Source organism: Triticum dicoccoides, chromosome 2B (assembly GCF_002162155.2).
Source record: "Triticum dicoccoides isolate Atlit2015 ecotype Zavitan chromosome 2B, WEW_v2.0, whole genome shotgun sequence".
In the NCBI taxonomy this organism is placed as follows: Eukaryota; Viridiplantae; Streptophyta; class Magnoliopsida; order Poales; family Poaceae; genus Triticum; species Triticum dicoccoides.
In genome coordinates, this window is record NC_041383.1 from 302,773,222 (window position 1) to 302,797,816 (window position 24,595).

Here is a 24,595-nt window from a genome sequence, read left to right on the forward strand (position 1 = left end):
GGATTTCGCTCCCTCTCCCTACCTTTTTTCTCCAAAGCCCTTAGGGGCTTGCATGTGCGTTGTTCGCACATACTTGACGCGCCACCCGCGCTCATCATACCTGGGGGCTTCTTTATCAGAAGTTTATATAAAACGGGCCTCATGCCCAAAACATGTGTGACACTTCCGCATGAACCTTTTATACACCATTATATGCATCGATATGACTTAAGTTTTGGCCAACTGGGTTGCTTGGCTCCTGTGCTTACCCCTACGTTCCCGTTCGTTCGGCTAGGTGGTAAAGGGAGCACCTCTGCGATTGTTACTGCCGGGTCAGCCGGATGTGTACCTCAGACTGGGTGAAGCCAAAAGCTAGCGTTCTTAAGGGAATATTCGGTCGGTGAACTAAAAGATGATCTTTCGTGTTTATTTATCTGCCCCCAGATGCTTTTCTGCTCTTTTTAGCAGTTCGGACATGCACTTTAGGGCATGCCTCCCAGGGAAAGGAACCCCTAACGAAACTATTCTCCCCGGAAGATGTTTCTTACTAACCATGTAATATAACATAACTAGTTGGGCACTTGTCTGCTAAAGCAATTATGACCCCTACGCCTTATCTCCATGCATGCATCGGTTCTTACATAATCGAGAGGGTATTCGGACACACTCCGGACTATAGGGTGCAGAGGTCGAAGCGAAAAGGTCCGCAATGACAAACAATCTACAATCTGGCTAGAAGGCATTTTTCATGTCATTTTAAATTACAGAGTCAATCCGACTCGGTATACTCTTCTTCAATACCATCCAACAGGCGGTCTAATTTATAGTCCTATTGGGAATACTTTGCAGCCAGCTCTACCTAGCCATATACTAAGCTGACAGGGATCTCCTTTCCGTCAGGACCCATAGATCCGACCTCGGCCATGTGGTTTGGGTCAGCCTTCATGTACAGAGTCTTCACCATGGCCCAGGCCTCCCTGGCACCTTGACGGCAGGCCGATATCTTCCACAACCGGAAGTGTTGCCGCACTCCCTCCAGCTTCTTTGTAAGCTCCCCAAGGCCTTCAGGCATGGAGAGGGATGTCCACATAGCCTGAATGACGCTCTGCATTGCCTGTCGAACTCCTTCGTGCAGTTGCAACAGCTCGGGAAGAAGGTCTCCTGTTGAACCGTGCATTTCTCCGCAGGACGACCTGTCAGTAGACCTATAGACATAGCTCTGTTAATCGACTTCCTCGCCGAATTCCTTTTTCGAAGATTCGTTCAAGCGCTTACTAAAAGTGCCGCGTCGAAGTCGCCGATTCTCCTTTACGGAAGCAGACAGCTGAATACGAACATCCTTTAGTTCCTCGCCCAGCTGGGTATTGGCGTCTTGAAGTTTGTTCTTCTCTTGCCTCACCCTCGTCAGCACGCTCTCGCCAGCCTTTAGTTGGCGTAGGAGTTGTTGCTTGTCCGGATTTACTCCGGCCCCATCTGCACTATTATAGTCAGAGTTGCACACCTACCGCACTTCATAACGGAATTATCTTTCGAAGCATATATTACCTGAGGGCGTCTCCTTGGCATTTTCTGAAGTGGCCAGTGCGGCCTCTAATTGGGCCTTGCACTCTTCAAGCTCCTGGGACAGTTGCGTATTCTTCTTTGTAAGACACTGCATAGCACATGATCCTTAAAACAGTTATCTTCACTGTTTCAAGTCTCGGGGGATACTGACATATATAACCTTCAATTTTCCTCACCTGTATGTCTTTTACATACTGCTCTATGGCTCTGGCTAGACCATTTTGAGCGGCATGGAGATACGCATCTCCTGTATTAAAGGCGTCCAACGCCTCTGGGGAAAAACATGCGTCACGAAGAACAGTCCGGCGACGCCTGTGGTTCCACTACTAGGAAAAGGGCTATAGATGGAATTGACACTAATGGCGCACCATGTGTTGGTATGCCATTAGTGTCCAAATACTAATGGCGCACCACATCCACGGTGCGCCATTAGTAAAAATATTTTTTAAAAATTTTTGTTCAAAACTACTAATGGCGCACCGTGGGAGTGGTGCGCCATTACTAGTTGAACTAGTAATGGCGCACCACTCCCACGGTGCGCCATTAGTAACTTGGCCACCACTTCCACCGAATGCACCCCCCCCCCGTGGATCGCCTTTTCAGTTTTAAAAAAAATAAAAGAAAATGATGAAAATGTCAAAAAAATAAAAGAAAATAAGTTTCCCATGTGATATGTGGCCTAGTTGTTGGGAAAATTTGCAAATATGAATTTTGACTTCATTTGCAAAATCTCGCGAGAATTTGTAAAAATGGGCATAACTTTTGCATACTAACTCGGATGAAAAAGTTTTTTATATGAAAAATCATCTACTCGAAAAGTTACATCCAAATTTAACCGGGGGAACCCCGTTAAACATTTTCAAAATCCTCAAAAACCTAACAGAAAACAAGATACGGGGCTTTTAAGATCTGGAGAGGCAAAAAAATTCAAAAAAATTCAAACTTACTAATGGCGCACCTACCCATGGTGCGCCATTACTATCTTCCCGCCTTCAAAATTCAAAATAAGTCAAAAAAATAAAAAAAAGTTACTAATGGCGCACCTGCCCATGGTGCGCCATTAGTATCTTCCCTCCTTCAAAATTCAAAATAAGTCAAAAAAATAAAAAAAATTACTAATGGCGCACCTGCCCATGGTGCGCCATTAGTATCTTCCCGCCTTCAAAATTCAAAAAAATAAAAAAAAATAAAAAAAATTACTAATGGCGCACCTGCCCGTGGTGCGCCATTAGTATGCCATATATATGGCTGGTCGTGGTCCTCTCCTCCTTATCTCTTCATTCCACCTCTCCTACACTACATCTCCTCTCCTCCACCATACTTCTCCTCTCCGGTGACCTCCTCCCTCCTCCTCCCTCCTCCCCTCCCCTCCCCTCACGGTTTCTTCTCCCTCCTCTCCGGTGAGCTCCTCCTCCCTCCTCTCCGGTGAGCTCCTCCTCCCTCCTATCCGGTGAGCTCCTCCTCCCTCCTCTCCTCCCATCCCCTCATGGTTTCTCCTTCCTCCTCTCCGATGCTCCAGTGAACTCCTCTCCAGCGACCTCCTCCTCCTCCTCTCCGGCGAACTCCTCTCCGGCGAAAGACCACGGCAAAAGAACGTACAAGATCCAAAAACAGGAACAAAATTTGAAATAATGTCGTGCCAAAAAACAAGCAAAAAAAACGAGCAAAAAATGGGCAAAAAATCACGATCCAGATCTATATTCAAAATGGCGCATCACTAATGGCGCATCACTAAACAGTGCGCCATTAGTATGCCCAAGTTACTAATAGCACATCCCGTTGTCGTGCGCCATTAGTATGCCAGCACCTGGGTATACATGGCCCCTGGGAGGCATACTAATGGCGAACTGTGGCCTATACTAATGGCGCACCAGTGGTGCGCCATTAGTATACCAGATACTAATGGCGCACCAGTGGTGCGCCATTAGTAAAAATTACTAATGGCGTGCTAGTAATGGCGCACCAGTGATGCGCCATTAATGGCCAAATTAGGTGCGCCATTAGTACCAGTTTTTCTAGTAGTGTTCAGGGCACTCTCCACCTCCGAATTGGTGGCAGATAGCCCGTCTGCGTCCTCTGTCGGAGGAACGCCCGAGGTGCGCCCCGTGCCCGTCTCCGCTTCCGGACCCGGCCTTGAACCTTGGCCGGCGGATATAGTCCGGCGGGCTCTCTTATTTCTAAGAAAATCATGAGCGTTAGTAAGACTCAAGGGCATAAACCCTAGGTGTTAAATTTGTATGCCGTACCGTTGCACCAGAATCTCGATCTGGTCCGCACTTCTTTTTGGCCTGCCTGGCTTCAGCGGCCCTTGTTGGCTACCCACCGCGGGCTCAGCCTTCCGCCTCAAGGATTTACCCTGCAAAATGAAACACTATTAGTTCACGGCATTCAAGATAAAGCATGGATGGATCTCCTTAAAAATACTGGGACTTCGGTCTCGGTTACCTTTGAGGCTAGAAGTAGTCCGGGATAGTTGGTCGTAATGGCCACTAGGGTGTTATCCCTACTCAATTGATGAAACACCCCATCAATTAACTCCACACATAAGTCTGGATCCTCTTGGGAGTCCGGATCGAGGGACCGTTCCGGGTCCTCGGGTTGTGGAGGAGGGCTGTTTATCTCCTTCACAGTCTGGCGCAGCTCCTGCGTTAACATTGTTAGACTAAGTACTCAATTACGGGAATTTCGAAAGCAGGTCGGCAGGTGAAAATGTTCGCTCACCCAACTGGGAGGATTGTACATGGAGAATCCGCCCTCCGGGTTGGCATGGAGGAATTCCTCTTCTTCTCCCTTGCACAAAGCGGATAAGATTCTCGTTAAAGTGGCGGCTGAATCTAGCCCCTTACGACCGCAACGGGTGGCGTCGTCCTCCCCGTTGAAATCCCACATGGGGTGGCCTCTGTATTGAAGCGGCTGCACCCCTCGCGTAATGCATATGGCCATGACCTTGATCATGGTCAGTCCAGAATGAGCCAACAACCTTATCCGGCTCATCAGGTAAAGGACGTCCCTGTCAGTTTCCCTCTCAGGGTCCGCCGGCGCCAGCTCAGGCGCTTCTTCAACGAAGCATTATTGAACTCAGGGAGGCCGATCCGTACAGGGTCCGGCAGGGGGACATCATCTATATAGAACCACTCTGAGGGCCAATCCTCAGACTTCCTCTTTGGGGTACCGGATAGATATTCGGTCCCGGCGATGCGCCATAGTTCGGCTCCGCCCACTTGATAAATAGACCCCTCCTGAGAACAGGGCACGAGGCAAAACAACCTCTTCCACAGCGCGAAATGGGCCTCAAGACCCAAGAACAGCTCGCAGAGGGCCACGAAGCCCGCAATGTGCGGAATGGAGGCGGGCGTGAGGTTGTGTAGCTGGAGGCCATAGAACTCCAGCAACCCTCGGAAAAACGGATGAATTGGAAATCCGAGTCCTCTCATCAAATAAGGGACTAGGCATACCCGCTCTCCTTGAGAGGGATTGGGGACGCTCTCCGCCTGCTCTCCGCCGCTATAGGTAGCAATCCCGGCTCGAACTGGGACCATATATGCTGGGGGGGAGAAGCCCCTTGGACTGAAGCACTACTAGCTCGCTATGCGGGACGGAACATCGCCCCCAATCTCCGGGCTGAGGGCTGGAGAGGCGAGAGGAGGAGCTGCACCGACCGGCCATGATGGAATGGATCTCTGTCAAAGGCACTCTGATGAAGGCTCGCGGAGGGAAGATGGTGTGAATTGGATCTAAATCCCCATCTCTTTTATGGGCGGTTCATTAACGCAACCGGGGGGGTAAATGAAAAAATCCCCTGGCTTTTTGCATTCGTTTGACACGTGGAAGATGGTCATTATGGGGTATAGAAGCCGAGGAGGGCAGCACGCACTAGAAGCCGGACACTATTCGACGGGTACAGGGAATTTGAAGAAGAACCCGCCTTGCAATGCCGAAGACAACTTGCGCGCCGGACTCGTCGTCATTGAAGCCTGGTTCAGGGGCTACTGAGGGAGTCCTGGATTAGGGGGTGTTCGGATGGCCGGACTATGACCTTTGGTCGGACTCTCGGACTATGAAGATACAAGATTGAAGACTCCGTCCCGTGTCCGGATGGGACTTTTCTTGGCGTGGAAGGCAAGCTTGGCGATACGATATGCAGATCTCCTCCCATTGTAACCGACTCTGTGTAACCCTAGCCCTCTCCGATGTCTATATAAACTGGAGAGTTTTAGTCCGTAGGACGAACAACAATCATACCATAGGCTAGCTTCTACGGTTTAGCCTCTCTGATCTCGTGGTAGATCCACTCTTGTACTACCAATATCATCAATATTAATCAATCAGGAGTAGGGTTTTACCTCCATCGAGAGGGCCCGAACCTGGGTAAAAAACATCGTGTCCCTTGTCTCCTGTTACCATCCGCCTAGACACACAGTTCGGGACCCCCTACCCGAGATCCGCCGGTTTTGACACCGACACCGGCCATCATGAGGGCGCCAGCCCCCAGCCCCCTGCCCAGAGGGGGAGTGCTGATTAGTGGCCCCCAGCGCTTACTTGGGGCGGTTGACGACGCAGAAGACACGCTCAAGCGCGCCCGGAGGCGTGGAGTTCTTCGCCAAGGGTTTCTCCGGAGGGTGGCTGACGCGGTGAGCCAGCTTTGTGAAGAGCTTGATGAAGAAGACGCGCGCCTTGAGGCTAAGGGCCTACGCCTGGCTGAAGAGAGGCGCAAGTTGGAGGCGGCCGTCGCCTTTGCGCGCCACCAGCGTGACCTCGACAAAGTGGAGGCCGAGGCGTTGCTGGTGGCCTCTCGGGAGGCCCGTTCCTGGGCCCTCGAGGAGGCCCGAGAGGCTGACCGACGACGCGAGGCGTCGGAGGAGCGGGCGCGGGAACTCTTGGCTCGGTGCCACTCCCTGGAGCAGCAAGTGGAGCTGCGGGAGATGGCCCTTGCGTGGATGAAGGTGGCTTCGGTCGACCAGGCAGAGCTCCTGAGGTGTGAGGAGGCACTGATGCTGGAGGCTGCTAAGCGCGCACGTGATCTTGAACGTCTGGAAACAAGAGAGCGCTTGGTGACGCAGGCGGAGAATGACGTTGCTGCGCGCGAGGCCCGAGCCACTGCAGAGGTGTATCGCGGGGTGGCGACGGCCCGCTTGGACCTTGAGCGCGAGTTTGAGGAGAGGTTGGGGTTGATCCGGGTCGAGGCTGAAGACAGGACCGCCGTCCTGAGGGCCAAGCTGGATGAAGTGACGCGGCGGGCCGACGCTTCCCGGGCCTCCCTTGACGCAGCGCAGGAGGAGCTGACTACCTCCCGTGCCTAGGTGCTTCTTCTCCGCTAGCGAGTGGATGAAGCTGAGGCCGTTCTGCGGCAGAACAAGCACGAGCACGGCCCCATGCTTGCCGGGCTCGGGGAGAGAGCCAACACGGCCTTGGGTAACATCTGCGAGGTGGCTGATGCCCAGCCCCACACAGTCAACTATGCTGGCAATCTTTAGTTCTTCACCAATGTGGTGACGCAGCTGGAGGCACGCTCGGTCGGAGCCAACAGGCTGGTGGAGGAGAGGAGTCGCGCCCTGCTCGGGCGCGCCTTCTCTCGTGTCTTCAGCCACCTTCGGAACATGTTCCCCGACTTCGACTTTGACGCCGCCATCGCCCCAGTACCCCAGGTCGTCCGGGGCGACCTGGCGTGCTGGGTGGAAGACAACGTGGATGCCCTTGTCAGGGCCTTTGCTTTTGATAACGACAATGTGGTTGTGGCTGCTGATGAAGGTGACGTGGTGAACGGCCCTGTCGCCGCTGCCGGCGATGCGGAGGGCGACGGCGAGGCCAGCGACGCCAGCGATGATTTAGGAGGCGCCCCTCAGGATGCCCTGGGGGATTTATCCGACTGACCGCGTGTTGTCCCTGCTTCCTTACCCTGCGTAGACAGAGTTCGGGTCATGCCCTAAAGGTTGTAAGAGCATTTTGGGAGGGGGAGCCCCTCATGTAAAAACTCGTATTCAGCGTAACGGTAGGTGCAATATCACTCGTACGCCTGCGCCAAGCGGCTGATTTCGTGACCAGCTGGTTGGCTGGTTTACCTTTGACCCGCGTGGGCCTCGAGCGTCTTCTGAACGAGCCCATAAAACCTGTAGTGAAAACCTCCGGAGAGGGCGCGGCGGCGGCAGTCTGGGCTGCACGCAAGCTAGGCCTGGCCCGGCTCGCGAGGGGAGGCAGCTGAGGCAAAGCGGTAACCAGAACTTGAGAGATTGCTCGAATGAGACTAAACACCCCTTCCCCGAACACACGCAAATCCTTGAGCTCAAATTCAACTTAAATTCAACGGGGGGAAACGGCAACCAAGGGGGAAAGCAATGAAAGCAGAAAAAAGGCCACGTCCGGCACCTAGTCTAGTCTTGGACGCCTTCTCACCAGCGCGGAGCTAAGTGCTGCAACTGGGAATGGGACGGAGCCCCAGGGCCTGAGGTCGGTACCCCTGAGACTCCGGGGCATGTACATCCCCACTCATTATTATGTGAGAGTGTCACGGGGCAGCGAGCTTCATAGGCACTCGGCCTTCTTCACAGGTACCGGCATTGCTTCATATCGCCAGACGAGGGCCCCACCTTGCGCCACACTCTAGTGCCACCGACGACGACCGGAAACCAGGACGCCGCTGATGGGGTAGAGCGATCGCCAGCGGTTCCCACGACGACCACAGGTCCTCTGCCAGGGGCAGGCTCTGGGGCACCTCCCCAGCAGAGGGCCTACCTCCTGAGGACGCCTTGCTCCGAACGCCGCGGTGGTGATGTTGGATCTTGGCCCCTCTCCTGCAGCCCCCAGCGCCCTCCTCGTGAGGGGTAGGAAGCTGCGGGAGTGGGGCAGCCGCCCATTGTCGTGACCTGCACCTCCTGCGATCCATGGTTGGCGTATGCCTGCACCTGAGGAATTAGTGGTACCTCATACTCGTTGTTTCCAGCGTAGCCGACGGGGCCTCCTCGGGGCTACTGGAAGAGTTCAGCTTCTGGCGTCTCGTCCTCCCAGCTTGGGCTGAGGTGCGAGCCTTGTTCGTCCTCATGTGTGCGCCCTTGGTCCATCATGTGGGGCACGTACTCCTCTGGGGTCGCCACCCCAAAGGCCGCTCTGTAGCGCTCTGCGTGCCATGCAGTTCCGCTTGATGTGCCCGCGTGCGGGTGATAGAGCGGTTGCCCACTGGGGCCGCGGGTTGTGGCAAGTCCTTCTTCGATGGCCAGGGGTAGAGGCAGCGCCGCTGTTGGCATGGGGCTGACGGCCTAGCCAGTGTTGGGTTGGCCTTGGAGCCCGCTTGGGGCCGCACGGGAGTGCACGGAGCCCCCGTGCGGGCCACCCTGGACCTGAGGTGGGAGCTGGGTGCAGCAGGGGGGAGCCCCCGAGGCGGCGAAGCCCAGGAGCTCTGCCACCCGCTCTAGCAGCACGTCGCCACCGCCTTCCAGCAGCCAGCACTACAGCTCCCGTCGGGTTCGCCTGCTCCCATTGGGTGTACGGCGCCGTGGCCGCGGCGTGGTGGGAGGCCCTTGCCACCGACCGCGCCTGCCGCGTCATGAGAGCTATCGCTGCCTGTCTGCGCCGCCCGCGGCCCGCAGTGCCCTGTGGACCGCGAGCTGCCCAGGGCGCGGGGTTGCCCGGAACGAGCGGTTCTGTGTGGGCGGGCCAGGTCTCTCCATATGTGGCTCACATGCATTTCGAAACTAAAGAAGGAACATTTAGCTGACTAATTAAACATCTCTCAGTTTTACTAATATCATCATAATATCATATATGAATTTTTACAACTAAGCTTGTTTAGCTCGATGGGTGGAGCAGTGCTATTACGACACGAACCATGTAGGCTGATCATGGTCATCATAAAATGGGGAAACCATAAGCATGATGAGTATAGTGTTGACCGTGGCAGTGGGATGGCAGATCTGAAGCTGCAAACCGCGCAAAGGGTAGTTCGCAACCGTTGTTTGCTTTGAAATAACAACTAAGATTTGGTATGGACAAGAAAGTAAAGTTAACAAGTGACACAGAAATGAAATTCTGTTGTCTCTCTATATGTCGCGACATGAATTTGGAAACTCAAGTGGGACCTTTAGCTAACCAATTAAATGTGTCTGTTAACTAATATCAGTATCATATCACAATCATATTTGAACAACTAAGCTTTCGAATTTTGAGTGTTGTGTTGTTTAGGATTAAGGGTGGAGTAATGCTAGTACAACAGAAAGCACCTACGCAGATCATAGTAGAGTAGATAAAAGGGAAAAACCCTAAGCATCAAGAGTAAAACCAGGAACATTAGGTGACCAATTAAACGTTCTCTGTTTTAGTGATATGCACATCATATCAGATTCGTATTTCAACACGTAAGCTTTGGGTTGAGGTCTTGAGGAGCAGTGCTAGCACGACACGAAGCACCTACGATGATGGTAGTGAATATAAAGGGGGGAAACCATAAGCTTTACGAGTATACTGCCCGTGCTATGGCAGATCTGAAGTTGCAAACCGGACAAAGCTCCTTCGCAACCAATGTTTGCATTCAACTAGCCACTACGATTGGGTACGAACAAGAAAAGTATAGTAAACAAATTATGATCTATTTTCCGGGTGAGATCAATAACTTAAGCACATATGGAAGAGTACCACATCTCTTGCAATGCCGTGTAGGCCTCTGCTGATACGTTGAGGGTGCTAAGGGTGCGATGGCTGTCGGCAGCTGGGGAGAAGACTTTAGACGGCGGACAGCCAGGTCGGGGGATAAATCCTGTTGCTTTGGACGAGGCGGTCATAGGAGCGGCAACGACAAGGTGGACGACGGCACCGATGAAGCGAGAGGACGAGATGGAAGGATCCTGGTCCAGCGCCGTTGATGAGAGACGTCCATCTCTTGCAGTGGACGATGGGGTAGGGGTAGCGGCTCCAGCAAGGTGGAGGATGGGGTGGCAGACGGAGGAGGCTGGCCACAGTAGGGAGGTTGTCGTGGCGCCGACGGTATATGAATGGGGAAATGGAGGGGAGGGGGCATCTAAAACTTTGGGACGCGCTTCTCTGAAATGTGGGAGACTTACGAACTTATCCCCGTTTAAAATTTCTGACATTGCGTTGGTTGGGGATAAGACGGTAATCTCGCGTCTCCGCCCATGGTAAAATTTCTGATATTTGGCGGTAACTATTTCGAGCGAGGAGAGGGTGTTTTTCCGCCCATGGTTGGCACCCATGGTGTATGAATGGGGCTGATAGGTAGGGCGGTTGTGTCACGTCTGAGGGAAGTTACACATCTATCTCTATTTCAAATATTAGCCTACATCGATTTCGGACAAGGAGCCGCCCACCGTGTATGAATGGGGAAATGGAGGGAGAGACACATGTCTTTCGGACGAGCTTGAATCAAATGTGTTTTGCCGCCCACGTTTGGCGCCCACCGTGTGTGAATGGGCTCAAAGGCTGTCGTGTCACGTCTGATTGAAGTTACTAGTCTACCCCTATCGATAGTAGTGCAAATCTGGTTGATAAGGATGTCAAGTGTCAGGGGTAGACAGTAATTTCCATCTGGCAGAACACTTGCTTTGGGCATCCCACAAATTATAGTGGGTGTTTAGCTACTTCGTTCAAAACTTGGGAGAATTAGCATTCACATTTGCCCTGGGTCCTGGCAAACTAAATTCAAATCCAGTTTGTATTCGATTACGAATATCCACAAATAATTCATTGTTTTGTTATTTATTTCTTCAAAACCACAACAAAGATTTATTCCACCTTTATATATGATTATGATTTAGAAATGTCGTTATCTTCGAATTCAGTAGATTGGATACACTTTGAGTCAAACAGTTATTTTATCCAATACAATATGCTCACACGAAAAACAGTTCACCTTATGTCGATCATACAAGTACTGAGGATTACCTCGCCTAAAAAATTCAGATGATTACAACACATGGACAAAATAGGGAGTACAATAATGACATGTATGTACAAAAAATTCAGAGACATGACACATCATGCAAGTACAATAATCTCATGACAATTTCCACTGGTATCTAAAGAAGAACCGGGATTACCCTGGGCTTCAGATAGCAGAAATAGCAGGACCTCCTCTGTCTTCAAATGCAACATTCTTACTTCCTCCAATTCTTGGGTTGCTTGCATAATGTGTGCTGCTAATTCCATAATTTCCAGCCTCAAGATAAAGATTACCTCATTCATGGCAGACACACCATCTGTTTCTGCCTCTAGTAGAGCCTCAAGAACTATAATATGTATGTTCAGACTGCTCTCCGACAGTGTTGCCTCTGAACTACTACCATCTAGTAACATGGATGGCGCACTGCTTCCATAAATAGATTCTGGGGTTGTACATTATGTCCTAGTGTGAACGCCATCATGAAAGGTTTCTGCTAGACATAAGTAAGAGATAGTTATCGCATGATCCAGGCAGTAAGCTTACATGGTAAACGACATACGAATTATTGCCGAGCATGGCAAGCTATATTTAAATGGTTCGAATCAGCACCAGTCGAAAAGAAATTAAAATGGTAAGATGAAACTAGGGATGTGAGTGGCAAATAAATGACATCCGCCAGTCCCATCTAGTTATTTTTTGCTAGCTCCCTAGTTCATTTTCCTCAAAAAACAAAAACACTTCTGAACGTGGACTTTAATCGGGATTAAACGGGACCCAGTTGACATCCCTAGTTTAAAGGGAGTGTACCACCGCTATATTTAAGTTGCCAAGGCATCTAAGCAGCTGAAATAATCTGAGAAAGCACTTAATAGTGTGGCCTCATATAAACTACGAAGACAGTCTTGTGATGAAGTTCAGAGGAAAAGTTAAGGACTCAAATGAACTAGGCATGCATTTCTTACGATAGTACAGCAGGCACTGCTGACATATTGGCCAACTCAGGTATAGCATAACAAGTAACAAACAAGCATTCGAATCAAGCAATACAACAAAGCAGACAAGTGAAGTATTTGTAATTCTGTAGGATTACAGGTTGAGGGCACAAGCCAAGAAATCATCCCACTCAAATTACATTTCACATGTACTAAAACACACTAGCTTACCATATGTTGCTGTGAAGCCTCGCTGCTGTTGCAATGTTCTTTGAAGATATCATCAGCATCCCGTGGTTGCAAATCTTGTTGTTGTAGTTTATTCTGCACCCTCTATTTAGGTAAAATTAATTTGAATCGCATGCACTGGTCCGAATTGATCATCAATGGTTCATCTAAACTAATGAAAGAAGGGTGTGTGCATACACGACAATATATCTGCTTCCCTCTATTTTTATGCTTATTCGAGGTGCCAGCCCTAAAAGAACAAATATTTTGCTTGATGGGGTTGGCAGCTCCATAATTAATAGAAGCATCAAATTAGTCATGCAACTCGGGAAGATCAAGAACACACAAACAAGTAATGAACAGAGGGTCGGAGCAGTGATGTAATAGCTAGCCTCAAAAAATGTAGGGTAAAATAGACAAAAAGCAGTGGAACCACATGCTAGTTTTCTGATATGTAATTAAGCATGGAGAACATTAAGCAGTCTGATGGAACCAACAGGTTGCATCAGAACAACACCATTATCATAACTATAGCATGCAAGAAGTAAAAAGTAGGCAGTGATATCTAGGAAGTACAGTCATACTTAGGACTAAACTAAAGCATATTAACTATATGTGCACTAGTATGTAATTTAGCACATTTAACATGTTCAGTGCCAGAAGTATGACCCTGCAGGTGCAAGCAGAATAACGCGTCTCATGAAAAATTTAATGATGCCCTGAAGAAATTCAAAGGTGCGGTGCTTATGCTAAGAAAGTGAATGTAGGCGCCAGACGTTGGATAATAGTACCTGATTCTCGGTGGCGTATGGGTATCGTTGCCATACTTGATAGCTAAGGATCATCGATGGTGCTCGTGTTGAGGTTGAGTTTGGGCGTTCTCTCACCGTCGCTGAAGCGGCTCCGGTGCTACGCTTGCGGCGCCTGTTGACATACAAGAAAGCTCATCTGTGCTAAGTGAACAGTTGCACGATAAAGAGAAAAACCGAAGGAGTACAAATCGAAATAACCTAATGAGGCTGCGGCATCGGTAAAGCAGGGCCAATGGAATTGAATATGGCGTCCGTGGAGCGGGTTCGGTGTAGTGGATGAAGGCTTCGGCGGGCGCATTGTACATTGCTTTCGGTGAGGCGGATCTTTTACGGCGGACAAGGGCTTGTATGAAGGGCCAGCGAAGGGGCGGACAAGGGAGTCGGTCAAGGGCCTACACTGTGGTGGACGTGGGTGCCGGTTAAGAAGTCCGGTGTGGTGGACCATGATGGCGGTTGATGTCTACTACACAACCTTCTTCTTGTAGACGTTGTTGGGCCTGCAAGTGCACAGGTTTGTAGGACAGTAGAAAATTTCCCTCAAGTGGATGACCTAAGGTTTATCAATCCGTAGGAGGCATATGATGAAGGTGGTCTCTCTCAAACAACCCTGCAACCAAATAACAAAGAGTCTCTTGTGTCCCCAACACACCCAATACAATGGTAAATTGTATAGGTGCACTAGTTCGGCGAAGAGATGGTGATACAAGTGCAAAATAGATAGTAGATATAGGTTTTTGTAATCTGAAATAATAAAAACAGCAAGGTAACAAGTGGTAAAAGTGAGCGTAAACGGTATTTCAATGATAGGAAACAAGGCCTAGGGTTCATACTTTCACTAGTGCAAGTTCTCTCAACAATAATAACATAGAAAGATCATATAACAAGCCCTCAACATGCAACAAAGAGTCACTCCAAAGCCACTAATAGTGGAGAACAAACGTAGAGATTATGGTAGGGTATGAAACCCCCTCAAAGTTATCCTTTCTGTTCTATCTATTCAAGAGTTCGTAGTAAAATAACATAAAGTTATTCTTTCCGCTCGATCCATCATAGAGTTCATACCAGAATAACACCTTAAGACACAAATCAACCAAAACCCTAATGTCACCTAGATACTCCATTGTCACCTCCAGTATGCGTGGGCATGATTATACGATATGCATCACACAATCTCAGATTCATCCAACCAACACTAAAGTACTTCAAAGAGTGCCCCAAAGTTTCTACCGGAGAGTCAAGAATGTGTGCCAACCCCTATGCATAGGTTCCCAATGTCACGAAACCCGGAAGTTGATCACCAAAACATACATCAAGTGGCACATGATATCCCATTGTCAACATAGATAATCACGGCAAGACATACATCAAGTGTTCTCATAAATGACTCAATCCGATAAGATAACTTCAAAGGGGAAACTCAATTCATCACAAGAGAGTAGAGGGGGAGAAACATCATAATATCCAACTACAATAGCAAAGCTCGAGATACATCAAGATCGTGCCATAAAGGAACACGAGAGAGAACACGGGAGAGAGAGATCAAACACATAGCTACTGATACATACCCTCAGCCCCGAGGGTGAACTACTCCCTCCTTGTCATGGATAGCGCCGGGATGATGAAGATGGCCACCGGTGATGGGATCCCCCTCCTGCAGGGTGCCAGAACAGGGTCCCGATTGGTGTTTGGTTGCTACAGAGGCTTGCGGTGGCGGAACTCCCGATCTAACTTCTATGCAGGGGGTACGTTGGTGGAGCTACGGGGGCCCCACGAGGCAGGTGGGGCGCGCCCGGGGGAGGGGGGGCGGGGGCGCCCCCCATCCTCGTGGGGAGCCCGTATCTCCCCTGACGTGCACTCCAAGTTCCCTGGGTTGCTTTCCTTCCAAAAATAACTTCTCCAGTTGATTTCGTTCCGTTTTGACTCCGTCTGATATTCCTTTTCCTCAAAACACTGAAATAGGCATAAAACAGCAAATCTGGGCTGGGCCTCTGGTTAATAGGTTAGTGCCAAAAATAATATAAAAGTGGATAATAAAGCCCAATATTGCCTAAAACAGTAGATAAAGTAGCATGGAGCAATCAAAAATTATAGATACGTTGGAGACGTATCAAGCATCCCCAAGCTTAATTCCTGCTCGTCCTCGAGTAGGTAAATGATAAAAAAGAATTTTTGATGCGGAGTGATACTTTGGCATAATTTCAATGTAAATCTTCTTAATTGTGGTATGAATATTCAGATCCGAAAGATTCAAGACAAAAGTTCATATTGACATAAAAATAATAATACTTCCAGCATACTAACTAAGCAATCATGTCTTCTCAAAATAGCATGGCAAAAGAAAGTTCATCCCTACAAAATCATATAGTTAGGCTATGCTTCATTTTCGTCACACAAAGATGTTCCTTAACCCCGATGACAAGCCAAGCAATTGTTTCATACTTAAATAATCTCAAACTTTTTCAACCTTCACGCAATACATGAGCGTGAGCCATGGATATAGCACTATGGGTGGAATAGAATATGATGATGGGGATTGTGTGGAGAAGACAAAAAAGGAGAAAGTCTCGGATTGACGAGGATAATAAACGGGCTATGGAGATGCCCATGAATTGATGTCAACATGAGGAGTAGGGATTGCGATGCAACGGATGCACTAGAGCTATGTATGCTCAACAAAAGAAAACTAGTGGGTGTGCATCCAACTCGCTTGCTCATGAAGACCTAGGGCATTTGAGGAAGCCCATCGTAGGAATATACAAGCCAAGTTCTATAATGAAAAATTCCCACTAGTATAAAAGACAAATTATGAGACTCACTACATGAAGAAAAAGGAGCTACTTTGAAGCACAATATATGAGACTCACTACATGAAGAATAAGGTGCTACATTGAAGCACAATATATGAGACTCACTACATGAAGAACAAGGTGCTACTTTGAAGCACAAGTGTGGAAAAGAGATAGTAGCATTGCCCCCTTTTTATTTTTTATTTTTTTGGGCCTCTCTTTTTTTGGCCTTTCTCTTTTTTTTGGGCAATGCTCTAATAATGATGATCATCACACTTCTATTGATTACAACATAAGGATTACAACTCGAAACTTAGAACAAGATATGACTCAATATGAATGCCTCCGGCGGTGTACCGGGATGGTGCAATGAATCAAGAGTGATATGTATGAAAAATAATGCATGGTGGCTTTGCCACAAATACAATGTCAACTACATGATCATGCAATGGTAATATGACAAAAGTAAAGTATGTCATGATGATGAAAGTTGCATGGCAATATATCTCAGAATGGCTATGGAAATGCCATGATAGGTAGGTATGGTGTCTGTTTTGAGGAAGATATAAGGAGGTTTATGTGTGATAGAGCGTATCGTATCACGGGGTTTGGATGCACCGGTGAAGTTTGCACCAACTCTTAAGGTGAGAAAGGCCAATGCACGGTACCGAAGAGGCTAGCAAAGGCGGAAAGGTGAGAGTGCGTATAATCCATGGACTCAACGTTAGTCAAAAGAACTCATATACTTATTGCAAAAATTTAGAAGTCATCAAAAATTCAATTACTACATGCATGCTCCTAGGGGGATAGATTGGTAGGAAAAGACCATCGCTCGTCCCCGACCGCCACTCATAAGGATGCACAATCCAGGTACACATCATGTTTCAAATTTGTTACACAACTTTAACCATATGTGCATGCTACGGGATTTGCAAACTTCAACACAAGCATTTCTCAAATTCAAAATTACTCAACTAGCACGACTTTGATATTATCACCTCCATATCTCAAAACAATTATCAAGCATCAAACTTATCTTAGTATTCAACACACTCATAAGAAAGTTTCACATATCTTGAATACCCAGTATATTAATATTAAGCAAATTACCATGCTATTAACGACACTCAAAATAATCTAAGTGAAGTATGAGAGTTCATCTATTTATTCAAAATAAAACTACCACCATGCTCTAAAAGGTATAAGTGATGCACTAGAGCAAATGACAAACTACTCCGAAAGATATAAGTGAAGGTCAATGAGTAGCTAAATAATTATGGAACTATGCGAAGACTCTCTCTCATTTAATAATTTCATATCTTGATACTTTATTCAAACAGCAAGCAAAGCTAAAGAAAACTACATTTCAAGGATAGTACAACTCATGTGAAGAAGCAAAAACTTAGGCTCAACCGATACTAACCGATAGTTGTTGAAGAAGAAAGGTGGGATGCCTACCGGGGCATCCCCAAGCTTAGATGCTTGATACTTCTTGAAATATTATCTTGGGGTGCCTTTGGCATCCCCAAGCTTGAGCTTTTGTGCCTCCTTAATTCCTCTCATATCAAGGTTTCTCTTTTTATCCAAAGCTTCATTCACAACAAACTCAACAAGAACTCATGAGATAGGTTAGTATAAACCAATGCAAAACCTTATCATCTTCCTACTGTAACAAATCACTAAAATAATTATTTAACATTGCATACTAAATGCCTCTGCATATTGAATACTCCTATCTTCAAATAGAATCATTGAACAAGCAAACATATGCAAACAATGCAAACATAACAGCAATCTGTCAAAACAGTACAGTCTGTAAAGAATGCAAGAGTATCAATACTTCCCTAACTCCAAAAATTATGAACTAAAATTCCCACTGTAATAAATTTATCAGAGCTCAATATGCAAAAAGATTCAACATTATACCACTCTCTGAGTTTTCTAGGGAATTTTTTCAACTTCGGTAAACTTTCTGTTTTCAAACAGCAACATGTATATTAGCAAAAATAAGCATGACAAAGGCTATCCTTGACTTCTTTATTGAAACTAAAGATGCAAAACATTATTCTAAATAACAGAAAGAAAAAACTAATAAAAAGAAATGACGCTCCAAGCAAAACACATATCATGTGGTGAATAAAAATATAGCTCCATGTAAAGTTACCGATGAACGAAGACGAAAGAGGGGATGCCATCCGGGGCATCCCCAAGCTTAGGATCTTGGTTGTCCTTGAATATTACCTTGGGGTGCCTTGGGCATCCCCAAGCTTAGGCTCTTGCCACTGCTTATTCCATAGTCCATCGAATCCTTACCCAAAACTTGAAAACTCCACAACACAAAACTCAACAGAAAACTCGTAAGCTCCGTTAGTATAATAAAGTAAAACCACCACTTAGGTACTGTAATGAACTCATTCTAAATTCATATGGGTGTAATACCTACTGTATTTCAACTTATCTATGGTTCATACACTCCGATACTACTCATAGATTCATCAAAATAAGCAAACAACACATAGAAAACAGAATCTGTCAAAAACAGAACCGTCTGTAGTAATCTGTATCAAACGTATACTTCTGGAACTACAAAATTTCTACCAAATTATGAAATCCTAAGAAATTCGCCTACCAATGCAGAGCAAAAAGAATCAGATCAGAAGCACGTCTCTGGGAATTAACAAAGCTAATTTACTGGGTGCAAAAGTTTTTGATTTTCAGCAGGATCAACACAACTATCACCGTAAGCTATCCTAAAGGTCTTACTTGGCACTTTATTGAAACAAAAGATATAAAACACGATTACTACAGTAGCATAATCATGTGGACACACAAAAATACTAAGGATAAATATTGGGTTGTCTCCCAACAAGCGCTTTTCTTTAATGCCTTTTAGCTAGGCATGATGATGACAATGATGCTCACATAAAAGATAAAAGTTGAAACATAATGGGAGTATCATGAAGCATATGACTAGCACATTTAAGTCTAACCCACTTCCTATGCATAGGGATTTTGTGAGCAAACAACTTATGGGAACAATAATCAACTAGCATAGGAAGGTAAAACAAGCATTGCTTCAAGATTTTAAGCACATAGAGAGGAAACTTGATATTATTGCAATTCCTACAAGCATATATTTCTCACTCATAATAATTTTCAGTAGCATCATGAATGAATTCAACAATATAACCAGTACCTAAAGCATTCTTTTCATGATCTACAAGCATAGAAAATTTACTACTCTCCACATAAGCAAAATTCTTCTCATGAATAATAGTGGGAGCAAACTCAACAAAATAACTATCATATGATTGAAAGTTAAGATCAAGATGAAAAGTTTCATGGTTATCATTATTCTTTAAAGCATACGTGTCATCACAATAATCATCATAGATAGGAGGCATGCTTTCATCATAGTAAATTTGCTCATCAAAGCTTGGGGGACAAAAAATATCATCTTCATCAAACATAGCTTCCCCAAGCTTGTGGCTTTGCATATCAGTAGCATCATGGATATTCAAGGAATTCATACTAACAACATTGCAATCATGCTCATCATTCACATATTTAGTGCCAAACATTTTAAAGATTTATTCTTCTAGCACTTGAGCGCGATTTTCTTTTCCATCATACTCACAAAAGATATTAAAAAGGTGAAGCGTATGAGACAAACTTAACTCCATTTTTTTGTAATTTTCTTTTATAGACTAACTAGTGCTAAAACAAGAAACAAAAAGATTCGATTGCAAGATCTAAAGATATACCTTCAAGCGCTAACCTCCCTAGCAACGGCACCAGAAAAGAGCTTGATGTCTACTACACAACCATCTTCTTGTAGACGTTGTTGGGCCTGCAATTGCACAGGTTTGTAGGACAATAGCAAATTTCGCTCAAGTGGATGACCTAAGGTTTATCAATCCGTAGGAGGCGTACGATGAAGATGGTCTCTCTCAAACAACCCTGGAACCAAATAACAAAGAGTCTCTTGTGCCCCAACACACCCAATACAATGTTAAATTGTATAGGTGCACTAGTTCGGCGAAGAGATGGTGATACAAGTGCAAAATAGATAGTAGATATAGGTTGTTGTAATCTGAAATAATAAAAACAGCAAGGTAACAAGTGGTAAAAGTGAGCGTAAATGGTATTGCAATGATAGGAAACAAGGCCTAGGGTTCATACTTTCACTAGTGCAAGTTCTCTCAACAATAATAACATAGAAAGATCATATAACAAGCCCTCAACATGCAACAAAGAGTCACTCCAAAGCCACTAATAGCGGAGAACAAACATAGAGATTATGGTAGGGTACGAAACCACCTCAAAGTTATCCTTTCTGTTCTATCTATTCAAGAGTTCGTAGTAAAATAACATAAAGCTATTCTTTCTGCTCGATCCATCATAGAGTTCATACTAGAATAAGACCTTAAGACACAAATCAACCAAACCCTAATGTCACCTAGATACTCCATTGTCACCTCAAGTATCCGTGGGCATGATTATATGATATGCATCACACAATCTCAGATTCATCCAACCAACACAAAAGTACTTCAAAGAGTGCCCCAAAGTTTCTATCGGAGAGTCAAGAACGTGTGCCAACCCCTATGCATAGGTTCCCAATGTCACGAAACCTGCAAGTTGATCACCAAAACATACATCAAGTGGCACATGATATCCCATTGTCACCACAGATAATCACGGCAAGACATACATCAAGTGTTCTCATAAAAGACTCAATCCGATAAGATAACTTCAAAGGGGAAACTCAATTCATCACAAGAGAGTAGAGGGGGAGAAACATCATAAGATCCAACTACAATAGCAAAGCTCGGGATGCATCAAGATCGTGCCATAAAGGAACACAAGAGAGAACACAAGAGAGAGAGATCAAACACATAGCTACTAGTACATACCCTCAGTCCCGAGGGTGAACTACTCCCTCCTCGTCAAGGATAGCGCCGGGATGATGAAGATGGCCACCGGTGATGGGACCCCCCTCCAGCAGGGTGCCGGAACAGGGTCCCGATTGGTTTTTGGTTGCTACAGAGGCTTGCGGCGGCGGAACTCCCGATCTATCTTCTATTCTGGAAGTTTTAGGGTACAAGAGTATATATGGGTGCAGGGGGTACGTCGGTGGAGCTACGGGGCCCCATAAGGCAGGGGGCGCGCCCGGGGGCGGGGGGGGGGGGCACCCTCGTGGGCAGTCCGTATCTCCCCTGACGTGCACTCCAACTTCCCTGGGTTGCTTTCCTTCCAAAAATAACTTCTCCAGTTGATTTCGTTCCGTTTTGACTCCGTCTGATATTCCTTTTCCTCGAAACACTGAAATAGGCATAAAACAGCAAATCTGGGCTGGGCTCCGGTTAATAGGTTAGTCCCAAAAATAATATAAAAGTGGCTAATAAAGCCAAATATTGCGTAAAACAGTAGATAAAGTAGCATGGAGCAATCAAAAATTATAGATACGTTGGAGACGTATCAGCGGTCAAGGAGATTTGGTGCGGTGGACAAGCCAGTCGCTGAAGCGGCTCCGATGAAGTGGTGAGTAGGCAGTTGGGGATTCCAAGGTGCTGAAGGTAGATCCGGCGGGGTGTGAGGTCCACCGCTGCGATGGAGGACTAGATTTGGTGGCTTGCCGTGGTTGGGGGGCGGGGGTCGGGGATGGGAAGGGGACGGGCTCTGGGGAAGAATCTTGGGGGCAAAGAGGGGAAAACGATGGAGTTAACAAAGAAGCCCTTTTCAGTTCATGTGGCAGGGGTAAAACAGGAATATCACAGGGCTAAACTTTCGGGTGCGGGATATTTCTATGTGAGCGGGAAGTTTGAAAGCTTTTGCCACCTGAAATTATATTCTGCTCTTGAGCGGCCGACTATGATATCATGGCCAAGAATTTGTTTGTTTTGCACACAAAAAAGTGCAAGTTTTGAAAATCAATGTCTCCAACTCGAAACTTAGATTGTCCATTCAATTCAAATATGGATCATTGAGCTAGTACAATAAAATACCATCATACAGTCCAATTCAAATGAAATTCCAAATGTGTTTATCCTAAATATGATGACAAAAGCAAAGATGCGTATGTGTATGAATAAAGTGGATGATTATAAAGTTTGAACATGCCCGTCTGTGTATATCTCTAGGTTTGATATATGAATTTGAAATCATGAAATCCCGTATTAAAAAATGTACCTCTGTTTAAATGAATTACAAAAGCTAATGATGGAGTCGAATTCCAAAATTCCAATCTTCAATTTGTAATTCTGGTACATCAAAGGTATATCACGCATGTTCAAAAGTATCGTTATCTCATAGTCCAAACTGTGGATCAAATTGATCAACCATGAGTGCACACACTATTGACCATGTATATCTCAATTACGCTAAAGTCCCTCAAATATAGACACCTCACTCTTTATCTGAAGCCACCCCCCTCATCGCCCCCCCCCCCACACACAGAGAAGTCGTTCTCTCCCCCAAACACCAACACACGAGCACATGAACACCCCTCTCTCTTCTAAAGTCCGGACCCCAATATATTGGTCTCTATCACTTTGTTTCTCGGGTATGCACACATCTCTTCCCCCACTCTCTAGGTCTCCCGTCATCTCTCTTTCCCAAGCACACGCACTATGTAGAGTGTATCTTTCCCGTACACACAAAATGTCACCCCAAACGTCTATCTCCCTAGTTATGTGGTTCTCGCACACTCACCTCATACACCACCCCCACTGCAAACAAGCACACTTTGTCTCCTTGTGCACCACTCTCCTCTTTCTATCTCTCCCACATGCGGACCCGCCCCATCTCCTTCCCTGTATACATATACATGGTGACTCTTTCCATAGCTCCCTAATGTATCATCGTTTTCGATCTCTCACATTGTTCTCTACACCATCTATTCTAGATCTCTCATGAAGTCCCTATCACACACACAATGACTTGCTTCCCTTGCATCTCTGTACATAGGCCAATTTCGAACAACATCAACATTGTCTCGCTATCTATACGCCATTTATGGACACAAACGACTTCTCTCTCGCCCCCTCTCTTCCTCTCTCTCTCCGTCGCTAGCTCTCTCTCTCTCTCTCTTGCTCTCACACCCCTCTCGCACACACACTCAATGTCTCTTCCAAATAGTCTGCTCCCCCAGCCCGCACCCATGCTATCCCACTACAACACATGTCACACCATTCCCCTTCCCTTATACTAGGTTTACATCATTAGTGGTCTCTCTAATCCACATACACACACTCCCTCTCACACACAAATGCGCCCACAAACACACATAGACACGCATAAACACCCATTTATCTGGATCCTCATCTCTCCCCATGTCTGCTTGTATATCTCACACACTCACTCTCTAATTATGTATATGTGTCTCCATGTTACACAACACAAAGCTCCATGTACATGTCTCTCTCTATCCTCCACACACATAGAAACAAAGAATCTGTTATCATTGCCTCAGTCTCTAGACATATCACACACGCACACTATCTCTCTCTCTCTCTCGCAAACACGCTCAACAAGGGTTTCCCGTGAATAACTTACCGTCTATTCATCAACAGTCGTGGCAGTACGGCGAACACGAGATGTGAAAAAATATAAATCTACACGTGCTTAGACCACCTAGTACGACTACTAGGACGAGAGCAAGCCAAAAAGCGCGCCGCCGTCACCCCCTCCTTATCAGTGACGGGAAAAACTTTGTTTTACACAGTCGAGAAGTCATTGTGCTAAGGCCCCATATGCTGAGGCGTTGAATAGAAGGTAGATGCTAGTTTACGGAAACAAGTATCGATAATACATTTGTATCTCCATAATTATATTTCTTTTGTTATAAAAAAACCAAGTTGGTGATGATGGTACGCGTGCCATCTTGCAATATAGACCGTCCGACCTATATCTGACGGATGGAAATTAAACTAAAAGATACCCGCACCCCTCTCCACATTTGCAGACAAGGCCTTCCATCGTTAATCCTTATCTCCAACAACCTCAATGTTGAGCAATTAAGAAAGGAAGCCTTTGGAACAAACTGGCCTGGTGGTCGCTGCCGGCGTCGTCAATCCTCTTGCCTCCACTCAGTCCGACCACCAATCACCACCGCGCCCCACTTCTCTTCACCTTATCTCCTATTTCTCGAGATATCATTAGTTTTTACACATGGGATTACTCCCGCATAGGTCAATCACAACAAGTGTTTTGTAAAAAAAATGCATCTTGATGTTCCATGCAATGCACGGATCTTACTAGTACTCCCACAGAAGACTAAGTTGGTGATGATGGTGTGTCTGCCAACCGTCGTTTCTGACCATTAGATCTACATCTAACGACTGTGAGGAAAGTTGTTGCCTTTTCTCACCAACATCCCACTTGTCTACCAATTTGCAGAAAAACCCATAA